Here is a 12,737-nt window from a genome sequence, read left to right on the forward strand (position 1 = left end):
CTGAGGGAGACCGTCGTCCGGCCTTTCGGGGCATAGGATGAGCCACGAAGGGAAGACTTCGACAATCCCTCGTGTTGTGCGTATCCGTCCGGTGGAAGGAACAGAACATCGGGGTCCATCTCTTCTTTGGCTTGGGCCGGGCGGCAGCTACCTCTTGCACATGGGACCTGGCATGGGGGGATCGGATTGCTTCGGGCCTGGGTCCTCTAGGCGGCTGATGAGCGGCGTGCTGTTTCCGCTCGGCCGGAGGAGCCCGCTCGGCTAGAGTTTCCTTTTTCCTGGCCGCTTGCGCTTCTTCCACGTTGATGTATTCGTTAGCCCGGTGTAGCATGTGATCGTAATCCCGGGGCGGCTTTCGGATGAGTGATCGGAAAAAATCCCCATCCACTAGGCCTTGTGTGAAGGCATTCATCATGGTTTCCGAAGTGGCCGTTGGAATGTCCATCGCCACTTTGTTGAACCGCTGGATGTAAGCTCGGAGTGATTCACGGGCTTCTTGCTTGATGGCGAATAGGCTCACGCTCGTTTTCTGGTAGCGCTGACTGCTCGCAAAATGGTGGAGGAAGGCCGTTCGGAAGTCCTTGAAGCTTGTGATGGATCCGTTCGGCAGCCTCCGAAACCACCGTTGAGCCGATCCCGAGAGAGTAGTAAGAAAAACTCGGCACTTTACTCCATCTGTGTACTGATGGAGAGTAGCTGTGTTATCAAACTTACCCAGATGATCATCTGGGTCGGTTGTCCCATTATACTCGCCGATCGTCGGAGGCACATAGTGCTTCGGCAGAGGATCTCTAAGAATAGCCTCTGAAAATTGGCGATTAATCCTCTCAGGTGATGCGTCCGCTCGGGGGGCTTTCCCCTTTCGGTCATCTCGTCTAGGCATCTCATCCGAAGAAGATCCCCTATCTCTATGAGTTGCTACGGCTTCAGGGGGGCGGAATAGGGCTCGATGAAATGCAACAGTGGCTGGTGGTGGTGCTTCACCGACCACCGGGCGATGTTGCTCTTTCCGGCTGTGGGCTTCGTTTTGCTCCACGAGCTTGGCCCTTATCTCGATCGGGCGTCGAGTTCCTCGTTCAGCGTCACCATGTGTTGTCGTCCTCGCCCATTGCTTCCGATCGGATGCCACAGACGGCGCCAATTTGATCTGTCCGAGCGACTCAACGGACCTGGGCACGTGGCGCTCTCCGGGTCGCCGATGTAGATCTCGGCTAGTCTCACGAAACTCCGCGAACCTGCACAGTCGGGAAGGAGTTCCCGTGGCGACCCTCCGACGCTCAAGTCGGGCAAGCAAGTGGTGAAAAAGTAGCTCCAAAGCTTGTAGAGCGCGTACCTCCGGTGAAGTCTGCGGCTCTTTATATAGCGGTGAAAGAGCCTCTACACGCCGAGGCGCGTACGTGTCCGCAGCCCATACCTCGGTATGTGTTTGTCGGAAAGCTTACCTGACGCGCCCTCGATGGGACAACAGGACACCTCGTTGTCGGACTAGGAGTATGGCTTAGCCATATGACTTGACGATGTCGAAGATGTTCTTGTTCTAGTTTACCCACCGCCGGCCGGCGCCGGCCGGACGGCCTTCATCCCCTGCGTCGGCCGGGCGGCACGCCCCTCACGTCTCGCCTGTCGCTGGCGTTGAAATGCTGGGGAAACTTCTGGGCGAGTGCCTTCCGCTCGGCTCTTAGACACTGTTTCATTGAGCGTCGGAACCCTGATCCCTGTCAGGGCGCCTTTTACTATCAGATGTTTACTGGCAGACCGACCGACTTGCCCTTTTCTCATGAGTCCGATCGGCTCACCCTTCTTCAACGGACCACCTGGCCTTTTGACCTCCACGTGGCGTTGACCCCTCGTTAGGGGGTCCCGGGCTCTTACCACCGGATCAATTATCTTTGTGGTGTTGTCGTTTAACATTTTTGTTGTAGTGGATCACTATATACCAGAGGAATGTCTCACTTTTGAACCCAAATAGACACTTGTCGGGGTTGAGTTTGAGCTCATACTCCTGAGGGTTTGACATATCTCTTCAATATTCGAAATCAAGGTCTCGGACCAAGTAGATTTGATTAAAATGTCAGCTATGTACACCTCAATATTCCTCTTTATTTGATTCTTAAACATACGATCCATAAGCCGTTGATAAGTTGCCCCTGCATTCTTCAGATCAAACAGTATAACAATATAACAAAAGCTTCCACAATCAGTGATGAAACTAACCTTTTTTTTTATTTTTGAATGCTAAAGGAATCTAATGGTAACCTTGATAAACATCCAACGTGTATATAAGCTCGTAGCCAGAAGTAAAATCTCACTATATGATCGATATGGGAGAGAGGATAGCAATTCTTTGGATAGACTTTGTTGAGCTTCCAAAAGTTGATGCAAACCCTCCACTTGCCTCTGCTTGGATACTAATGCCACATTGGCGAGGAATTAAACCTCTCGAATGTGTCTGGCTTCCATTATCTTGTTGATCTTTGCCTGAATCACTTGGTTTTGCTTAGATGAGAAGTCCCTCTTCTTCTAGTGAACATATCAAACTTCTGGTAATGTGTCTAATTTATGGACCATCACAGTCAGGGGAACGCCCATAACATCCTTTGATAACCATGCAAAGACGTCATGCTTGCATGAGAGACATGCATTAAATCCTTGTTTGAGTTTAGTCGAAAGATTGGTTGCAATATGGGTGACCCCATCTGTCCGATTGGGATGAACTTGCACATTTCATGGTTCTCTATTGGTGGGGATATCGACACCTCACAAATGGCCTGGCCAACAGTATTTTGAGTTCTGCAAGTATTGCGTGAATTAGTTTGGATCACATCCACATAGCATTTCCTAGCCACTAACTAATCACCTTTTACTTTCCCAACTTAGCTTCCCACTAGGAACTCGATTTTCTGATGAAAGTGGAAATTGTTGTCTTAAAGGCATTCAACGTTAGCCTTCCTAATATGACATTATAAGAGGAAGTTGTACTTACAATAATGAAGGGTGTATGTCGAGTTTGCATGAGTGGTTCCTTTACTAGGGAGAGGGAGAGGTCAATTTGACCAAGCGGTTGTACTTCATGCCTTGTGAAGCCATACAAGGGGGTATGATGGGATAGAGTACCTCCTCGTCTAACTGTATATCGTCAAAAGCTATTTTGAATATGATATTAACAAAACTATCCGTATCTATGAATACTCTTTTTACACAATAGTTGACGATGGAAGTCTTAATCATCAAAGCATTATCATGAGCAGCCTCAATTTTTTCCAAATCTTCTGGTCTAAAATTAATTGAATGACCATTCTCTCTTCCTTGACTAGCGCTTACTGCATAGCTCTCCAACCTTCTACCATTAGTCTTCTAGGCTTGAGTGGAATCTCCATCCGTTGGTCCTCTTAATATCATGTTTACAGTCTCTCAGGGATTGATCTTGCCTTTATCCTTTTTGTCTGCATCCTTTCGATCTTTTCTCGGTAGGATTCGGAGGAGCTACGAGTTTCCTTTATAGGGGAGCGAGATCGCTGACTTAAGTGATAATCAACGTCAGTACCATGATCAGAACAATGATGATGTTTGTAAGACTCAGGATAACTTTTCTTGCTAGACCAACTCTGATTATCCTTTCATTGATCAACGACTCATCTCAATTCCCTTACATATTGCTAGCATTCTCGAGTAGAATGAGTTTCTTATTGATTGAAGGCACAGTAGCAACCTTCAGGAAACTCCTGACAAACTCCAAGGTCTAAACCACTTCTACCATCTACACCACTTTTTCTTCTCTCTGATTCATGAATTCTCAATTCCGTATAGGTGGAGGAGAGAGCTTTACAATCTGGCTGAATAGATATGGGAGTTGGGTTTGGTGTTTTCTTTTTCTCTTGGCAGACTGAGCCTCCTCAACTTGAACATACTTAAGTGCTTGAGCTTGTAATCCATCAAAGTCGATTAGAGACTTTTTTCTTAGGGACCTGAAAAAATCCCCATCATCTAAATTCTACCAGAATGCATTGACTTGTACCTCCAAAGTGGCCAAGGGAGCATTGATGGGCACTCGATTGAACTATTGTAGATATTCCTTCAGAGGTTCTTTGGGCTTTTATTTAAGTGCAAATAAATTAGGTGGAGTTTTTGTTATCTTCAGCTGCTGGCGAAGTGCTGCATGAAGACAGTTTTTAACTCCTTGAAAGGTTGAATAAAAGAGGCGGGAAGACGACTAAACCACCTCTGCGTCGATCCCAAGAGCGTTGTTAAGAAGAATCGACACTTAACATCATTAGTATACTAATGTCATAGAGAGGTGTTCTTGAATTTATATATATAATCTTCTAGATCAATAGTGTCATTATATTCCTAGATCTGCAACGCTCGAAAGTGTCGTGACAACTCATCTTGAAGGATGCTCCTTGAGAATGGAGGACCCGAGGTGTTTTTGCCCCTCCAGACATGGGGGCTTTTCCCTTCAAAATGTTATAGGATCGATGCACGTGCGTGCGGGGGAGAGGGGATGAATTACGTGATTTTAAAAACTTGTTCTTTTTTTTTTAAACAAGTGTATACCAATAAAATAAAATAAAATAAAATAAAATAAAACACCAGAAAAACACAAGATCAGTTACCTGGTTCGGAGCTTTTGATAATTCCTACTCCAAGACCCAGGCCCCTCAGATCTATTGATAGGCAATCTACTAAATTTTCTTCTAGAACTGTTGGAAGAGTAATTCAAATACAAATGATCAAAGGAAGTGTAACAATCCTACACTTCCTCTATTCGATAATAAATAATAGACAATTGTAACTTAAATTAAAATATACCGACTCATAGTAAATGGAAGTCGAGGCTTGGAGTCGGTGTCGTAGCGTCGTAGTAGAGAAGCACTGTGGTCGAAATAGTGAAGGATCGTTTGAGTTCGTACAGAAGATTACACATTGTGACTGGGAGAATTTTGCTTTTAAGGGTGTTGAAGGCTCCTCCAACCTCAAATTTATCTCAAAAACTTTGGCTTCGATCAGCTCCAATGCCTACGATTTCTATCCACACGAAGGTGCCTCCAAGTGCTTTGAGGTGTCTCCAATGCACCTACGATGTGCCTCTAACACACTCTAGGGTGCCTTCACATTTATTTATGCGCGAGCGCCTTCGCCGGGTCCAAGGAACCTTCAAACGCTGCTCTAAGGCACCTCTGAGGTGTCTTGAACATTGTCTATCCGAGGCTGATTTTTGTCATTTAAACGTGGAAGTTCATATTATCCCAATAGTAAACAATAACCTACAAAACAACATTCGCACATTTATAAAATAATATTATTAATTAAATCCTATCTTCCCAAGACCAGGATCTAGTCATGGTTTCAGCTTAAACATCCGAAATGACTCTAAACTGGACCACACCTAAAGTCCCACCGGGACTCATCCTCACTAGATCACTTTTCTCCAGCGACTTACTTTCACTAACCATTCACAGTCACTTGACTTTTCTCTTAACCCACCAGGTCTTCTTACTAGTTGTCAAATTCGTAGACCCAACTAGACTTCAACCAGTTGTCAGGTTTCGCGGATCAATCTAGACTTCCTACCAGATATCATGTCACACCACGTCCTATCTGGACTTCGTGCTAGTTATCAGATCCTCAGGCCTAACTAAGCTTTATGATGATGTTAGGTTCTCTAGACTAGTCAATTTCTGCACACTTAGCAAAGATGTTAGACAAACATAATACCTAACTTTAATCTATTTATCATGCATCAAAACCTAAGTTTGACCATTGATGCTAACTGCATTAACAAATATCTTGGTTTGGGGGTTCTCCTGTGGATTTCACAAAAGATTTCCTCATGACTATTATATTTTCAGATCTGCAACACTCAAAAGTATCGTGGCAACTTATCTTGGAGGATGCACCTTGAGAACGAAGGTCGTGAGGTGCTTTTGCTCCTCCAAACATAGGGGTTTTTCCTTCAAAGTATCTCACGAGGGGGGGGGGGGGGGGGGGTTTCTCCTATGGATTCCAAGAAGATTCCCTCATGATTGACATATCGATCGGTATGGGGAATGCATTTCGTAGTGTTTCAGAGGCTTGGGGCATCTTCTGGTGAGGCATCGACGTCACTTCAACTGACCGAGTTGGTGGCTTAGTTGGTGGGTTGGTTCCATGCGACAAAGATAGTTGGGGCTACTTCTGTAATACCACATGTACCGTCACATCTACCAATTTGCTAAAATTCTCTATTGCCATAATGATGACCTTAGATCTCCAGTGTCATCCAGCTTAACGTTGTAGTTGAAGTCTTAACTCAATTTTTCCATAAATGATACCAATTTGATCATTCTTGAGAATTTTGATGAACGAACCATCGGTGAGTTGACGTGGATGTCAACTTGTCACCAATAGCCTAGTGACAACAAGGATCGACGACGAGATTTGCTAGAGCTTGGATAGAAGAAAATCGAAGAAAAGAGGTTAGAATGATGAGCAGGGGATTCCTTGGAGTAGTCACTCCAACGCTCAAGTTAGTTTTTAGGATGATGGTGGAAGAAGAAGAACGAAGGAGAGTATTAGGGTTTTGATGAGTATGCATGTGTACCTGCAGCCTTTAAGGAGGACTACCTTTTATAGGGCAAGAATTAATCCCTATGTCCTCCATGTGTATTCTCCTCCTGTAATATTATTATTTTCTTCCTAAAACATTCTGAAATCTCGAAATTCATGCGAGCATTATCTTCTTCCTAAACTAGTCCTGAATCCCCAAATCCACGAGAGCGTTATTTTCTTCCTAAAATAGTCTTGAATCTCGAAATCCATGCAAGCGTTATCTTTTTCCTAAAATAGTTTTGAATTTTGAGTAGAGTCAGTTGTTAGGACCTTCGGATGGCTAGAGAGGGGGGTGTGAATAGCCTCCTTTAAAACTTAAAGAATTTTCTTGCAAGAGTTTGTTAGCACAACGGAAATAAGTAAAATGAAAACTAATGCAAGGAAAAGAAACAAACCACCACTAACAAAATGATGTACGAGGTTCGGGGATAACTTGTCCCTACTCCTCAGCGTGTCCGTAAGGTGGACGATCTCTTGATCTTTCGGTAGATCACACCCCGGACAAAATCCGGCTAAGTATCTCTCCTTCTCGGTGGAGTAACCTCTCTACAAAGTCACAGAAATGATTTGAAACGAAGCACAAGACTTACAGAGTTTTGTGGCTAAAAGAATGAACAAATGAAACTTACAGCCACGAAGCAAAATGCAAAGAGCTCAGTAACACAGCACACTTGCTTTGGTCGACAGAGAGTTTCAAAAAAAATCTTACTAAACCTCTCTTCTTCCTTCTTCTTATTCTGCTTTCTCACTGTCTTCAGCCAGAGCCGAATCACTGTCACCTGTATCGAATCACTACGACCAACTCAGGCGTCGCCAATCACTCTTCCTCCTTATCTGGTTCTCTGAACTCACACCAATACCATCCATGGTCTTCACTGGTGTCTCTGAGCTTGAACCAATAAGCAAGAGTCAAGCTGTAGCCACTGATCGCAGCCAGTGAACGTTGATGCTCCAAATGCACCATTTGCAGCGAAACACAGTGGAAAGATCACTTGGTCTTATTCTTCTGATGGAGCTTAATTTGAAATTAACCATTGGCATGACACCTGCAACCTGTAACTTAAAAAAAATCTCACAGCAGATGATTTGATCAGTGAATAAGAAATCGTAAAGAAATAGCAGAAGACAAACGACATCGTTGTGGATCCGTCATCAGACCGATCCATAGTCTTCCAGACCGATCAGGACACATCCTGATTGGTCTGGGATGATTCTGATCGGTCTGTGGACCGATCAACCTGTAGGTGGATCGGTCCGCACCGATCCTATAATTTTCAGAAATCGCCGCTTCCCGATAGAGTGCAGTAGGCCGTCGATAACCTGAATGTACGTGTGGTTCGATCGGTCATGAGATCGTCGGATCGCTTGTATCTTTGGATCGATGCGTCGGCCGATCCGGTCAACCATATCCGATCGGTCAGCGGACCGATCCATCTCTGTGTTAGTTTTAGAGCTTCCCCCTAAACCCTAACGTCTTCTGGTCGGAGAATGAGCTCAGAGCCCTCTCGGCCTAGTCAGGAGAGCGAGATGGCGAGCCCTCTCGACTTCCACGTCCGGTCGAGGCCAGAACTCGAAAGCCTCTCGACCTTGTCAGGAGGCAGTGCCGAGCCTCTCGACTTATCCGGAGAGCGAGCTAGAACCCTCTCCGACTTTGCGTGCCAAGTATCCGTACTTAGACTTTTCCTCTCCACATGGTCAACCTTGATCATTAATCAGTCTGAGTTTAATTAACATCTGATACAAACTTAAATCAGTGTCAACATCAAAACAACAGCCAGGTCCGACTGTATTAACAATCTCCCCCTTTTTGTTGTTTGACAACACGATTTAAGTTTAGATCAGAAATGTTCATATTTTCCTAATTTTAGGGGAATCAAGATCCTCCCCCTACGACAGATACAACACCATGTAAGGATAGGGGAACCAAACTTTCATTTATCTCTAAACTTAGTTATCTTCTCCCCCTTTGTCAAACACCGAAAAGGTGCAAATTAGGTAAGAACATGTTAAAGGACTCCCCCTGAACCCATACTGTCTTTTTCCCAATCTCCTAGAATGCCCTCTAAGTGTATTATAATATAGTAATAAAGAAATAAGAGACATACAAGACATGACATATGAACAACAAATTAATAGCAAAAAGAAGTGAACCGTAAAGAAAAACAAGAAAATGAGTAGCATAAATATCAGCAAGTATCCAGGTCAGACATAAGTACCCAACAAATAACATCCAAAACACAGATAATCAAAATGACATCATAGAACAATGTGTATCAATCAGCCTCTTCATCATGAGGAGCATCAGCATCGTCAACGGGAGGAGTGGGTCCCTGAGGTGGCATGCCGCTGCTCGATGGATAGTCCGGGAAGTAATGCGGAGGTGGGTATCTGGCCATCCAATCCATAATCGCCTGATGTGTCGCCTGCTGCTGACTGCGTAAATCATCGTAGCGCTGGTCAATCCGGACGCGCAGCCCGTGGAGCTCAGCAACCAGTAGCTCATCGTGCCGATCAAAGCGACTCTCCAGCTCGGCGATCTGCCAACGCAGATCAGGATCTGCCTCTCCATCGTCAGCAGCAGCAGCAGGAGGAGCAGCAACAGGAGCAGCCACAACCTATCGTGGAGGTCCCCGTGGTAACTCACCTAGAGCTCTCCCATCCTTCCACCGAACATCCCCATTTTGTCCTATGATGCCAGACTTGGAAAATGCCCGCTTCCCAAGTCTACAGTCCTGCCTGACCATCTTGACTATTCTACCCTTGGAGACATCAATCTGAAGGGTCTCGAGCCAATCTGTAATTAGAGTTTAGGACGTTCGGTGGAAGGATGGGAGAGCTCTAGGTGAGTTACCACGGGGACCTCCACGACAGGTTGGGGCTGCTCCTGTTGCTGCTCCTCCTGCTGTTGCTGCTGACGATGGAGAGGCAGATCCTGATCTACGCTGGCAGATCGCCGAGCTGGAGAGTTGCTTTGATCGGCACGATGAGCTGCTAGTTGCTAAGCTCCATGGGCTGCGCGTCCGGATTGACCAGCGCTACGATGATTTACGCAGTCAGCAGCTGGCGACACATCAGGCGATTATGGATTGGATGGCCAGATACCCACCTCCGCAGTACATCCCGGACTATCCATCAAGCAGCGGCATGCCACCTCAGGGACCCACTCCTCCCGTTGATGATGCTGATGCTCCTCATGATGAGGAGGCTGATTGATACACATTGTTCTATGATGTCATTTTGATTATCTGTGTTTTGGATGTTGTTTGTTGGGTACTTACTGATATTTATGCTGCTCATTTTCTTGTTTTTCTTTACGTTTCACTTCTTATTTGCTATTAATTTGTTGTTCATATGCCATGTCTTGTATGTCTCTTATTTCTTTATTACTGTCTTATAATACACTTAGAGGGCATTCTAGGAGATTGAGAAAAAGACAGTATGGGTTAAGGGGAAGTCCTTTAACATGTTCTTACCTAATTCGCACCTTTTCGGTGTTTGACAAAGGGGGAGAAGATAACTAAGTTTAGATATAAATGAAAGTTTGAGATAAATGAAAGTTTGGCTTTAGGGGGAGGATCATGATTCCCCTATCCTTACATGGTGTTGTATCTGTCGTAGGGGGAGGATCTTGATTCCCCTAAAATTAAGAAAATATGAACATTTCTGATCTAAACTTAAATCGTGTTGTCAAACAATAAAAAGGGGGAGATTGTTAATACAGTCTGACCTGACTGTTGTTTTGATGTTGACACTGATTTAAGTTTGTATCAGATGTTAATTAAACTCAGACTGATTAATGATCAAGGTTGATCATGTGGAGAGGAAAAGTCCAAGTACAGATACTTGGCATGCAAAGTCGGAGAGGGCTCGGTAGCTCGTTCTCTGGACCGAACGAAGTCGGAGAGGGCTCGGCAGCTCGTTCTCTGGACTAGGTCAGAAAGGGCTCGGTAACTCGTTCTCTGGACCGGACGAAGTCGGAGAGGGCTCGGCAGCTCGTTCTCTGGACTAGGTCAGAAAGGGCTCGGTAACTCGTTCTCTGGACCGGACGAAGTCGGAGAGGGCTCGGCAGCTCGTTCTCCGGACTAGGTCAGAGAGGGCTCGGTAGTTCGGTCTCTGGACCGGACGTGGAAGTCGGAGAGGGCTCAGCAGCTCGTTCTCCAGACTAGGTCAGAGAGGGCTCTGTAGCTCGGTCTCTGGACCGGGAAGACGTTAGGGTTTGGGGTGGGAAGCTCTAAAACTAACAGAGACATTGGATCGGTGCATTGACCGATCGATGATACTGATGACCGGATCGGTCGATAGACCGATCCGATATCGAGTGATCGATCGGTCTCGTGACCGATCGGTAACCACATACGGTTTGTCGACCGATCAGAAGGAAGCGATGATTTCGAAAACTATGGGGATCGTCGTGGACCGATCCACCTCCTCGATCAATCCACGATCGATCAGAATCATCCCGGCCAATCGGATGTGTCGATCGGTCAGGAGACTATGGATCGGTCGATGACGGATCCACAACGATGTCGTTGTCTTCGCTTTCGCGATTTCGATTCACCGATCAAATCATCTGCGTGAGATTTTTTAAGTTACGAGTTGCGGTGTCGTGCCAATGGTTAATTTCAAATTAAGCTCCATCGAAGAATAAGACCAAGTGATCTTTCCACTGTGTTTCACTGCAAATGGTGCATCTGACTGCGATCAGTTGACAGTCAGCTTGACTCTTGCTTATTGGTTCGAGCTCAGAGACACCAGTGAAGACCATGGATGGTATTGGTGTGAGTTCAGAGAACCAGATAAGGAGGAAGAGTGATTGGCGACGCCTGAGTTGGTCGTAGTGATTCGATACAGGTGACAGTGATTCGGCTCTGGCTGAAGACAGTGAGAAAGCAGAATAAGAAGAAGGAAGAAGAGAGGTTTAGTAAGATTTTTTTTGAAACTCTCTATCGACCAAAGCAAGTGTGTTGTGTTACTGAGCTCTTGGCTGTGGAATCCTTCTGTCTTTGCATTTTGCTTTGTGGCTGTAAGTTTCATTTGTTCATTCTTTTAGCCACAAAACTCTGTAAGTCTTGTGCTTCGTTTCAAATCATTTCTGTGACTTTGTGGAGAGGTTACTCCACCGAGAAGGAGAGATACTTAGCCGAATTTTGTCCGGGGTGTGATCTACCGAAAGATCAAGGGATCGTCCACCTTACGGACACGCCGAGGAGTAGGGGCAAGTTATCCCCGAACCTCGTACATCGTTTTGTTAGTGGTGGTTTGTTTCTTTTCCTTGCATTAGTTTTCATTTTACTTATTTCCGCTGTGCTAACAAACTCTTGCAAGAAAATTCTTTAAGTTTTAAAGGAGGCTATTCACACCCCCCTCTCTAGCCATCCGAAGGTCCTATCATCAGTCACTAAGGAGACGGAGTGTCAAGAAAACCAGGTGCCGAGGATGCCAAGGAGACAAGAGAGCCAAGGAGATAGGGGCGCTAAGGAGATGAGGATGCCATGGAGTTGAGGGTGCCAAGGAGTCTAGGTCGCCAAGGAGACAAGGCATCGAGAATGCTAAGGAATAGAGGGCGCCAAGGAGACAGGGTGCCAATGATGCCAAGGAGTTGAGGGCGCCAAGGAGTCAAGGTCGCCAAGGAGATAGAGCGTTGAGGATGCCAAGGAGTTGAGGGTGCTAAGGAGATGGGGGTGACAAGGAGTCGAGGTCACCAAGGAGACGGTGGCACCAAGGAGACAAGGACATCCTGGGATCGGGTTGATTGAGTTTTTTCCCTGGCCACTTTAGCCAGATTATTATTCTCTCGCATTCATGTGACACTCTCATATTACATCCTAGATAAAACATGTTGTTGACCTAAACTTTGAGAGACTACAACATTTGACTCAGATTGAACCATGGGTCATACATATGTCAAATCAAAATTTATTCTAAGATGTTCAATTTGATATATTGTGGTTTTCATAGTTCAACACGAATAAAAAGTTATGACCTCTTAAAGTTTACGATTTAACTCATTGTTGCTGGTCTTTGTTGATGATCTTCTAAAGACTAGCAACACTCTTTATTACTAATCTTCTGAAGACCAACAACACATTATTGCTGATCATCTAAAGACCAGAAACACGTTATTGTTGATCCTCTGAAGATCAATAATA

This window comes from Zingiber officinale, chromosome 5A, assembly GCF_018446385.1.
Source record: "Zingiber officinale cultivar Zhangliang chromosome 5A, Zo_v1.1, whole genome shotgun sequence".
Classification (NCBI taxonomy): Eukaryota; Viridiplantae; Streptophyta; class Magnoliopsida; order Zingiberales; family Zingiberaceae; genus Zingiber; species Zingiber officinale.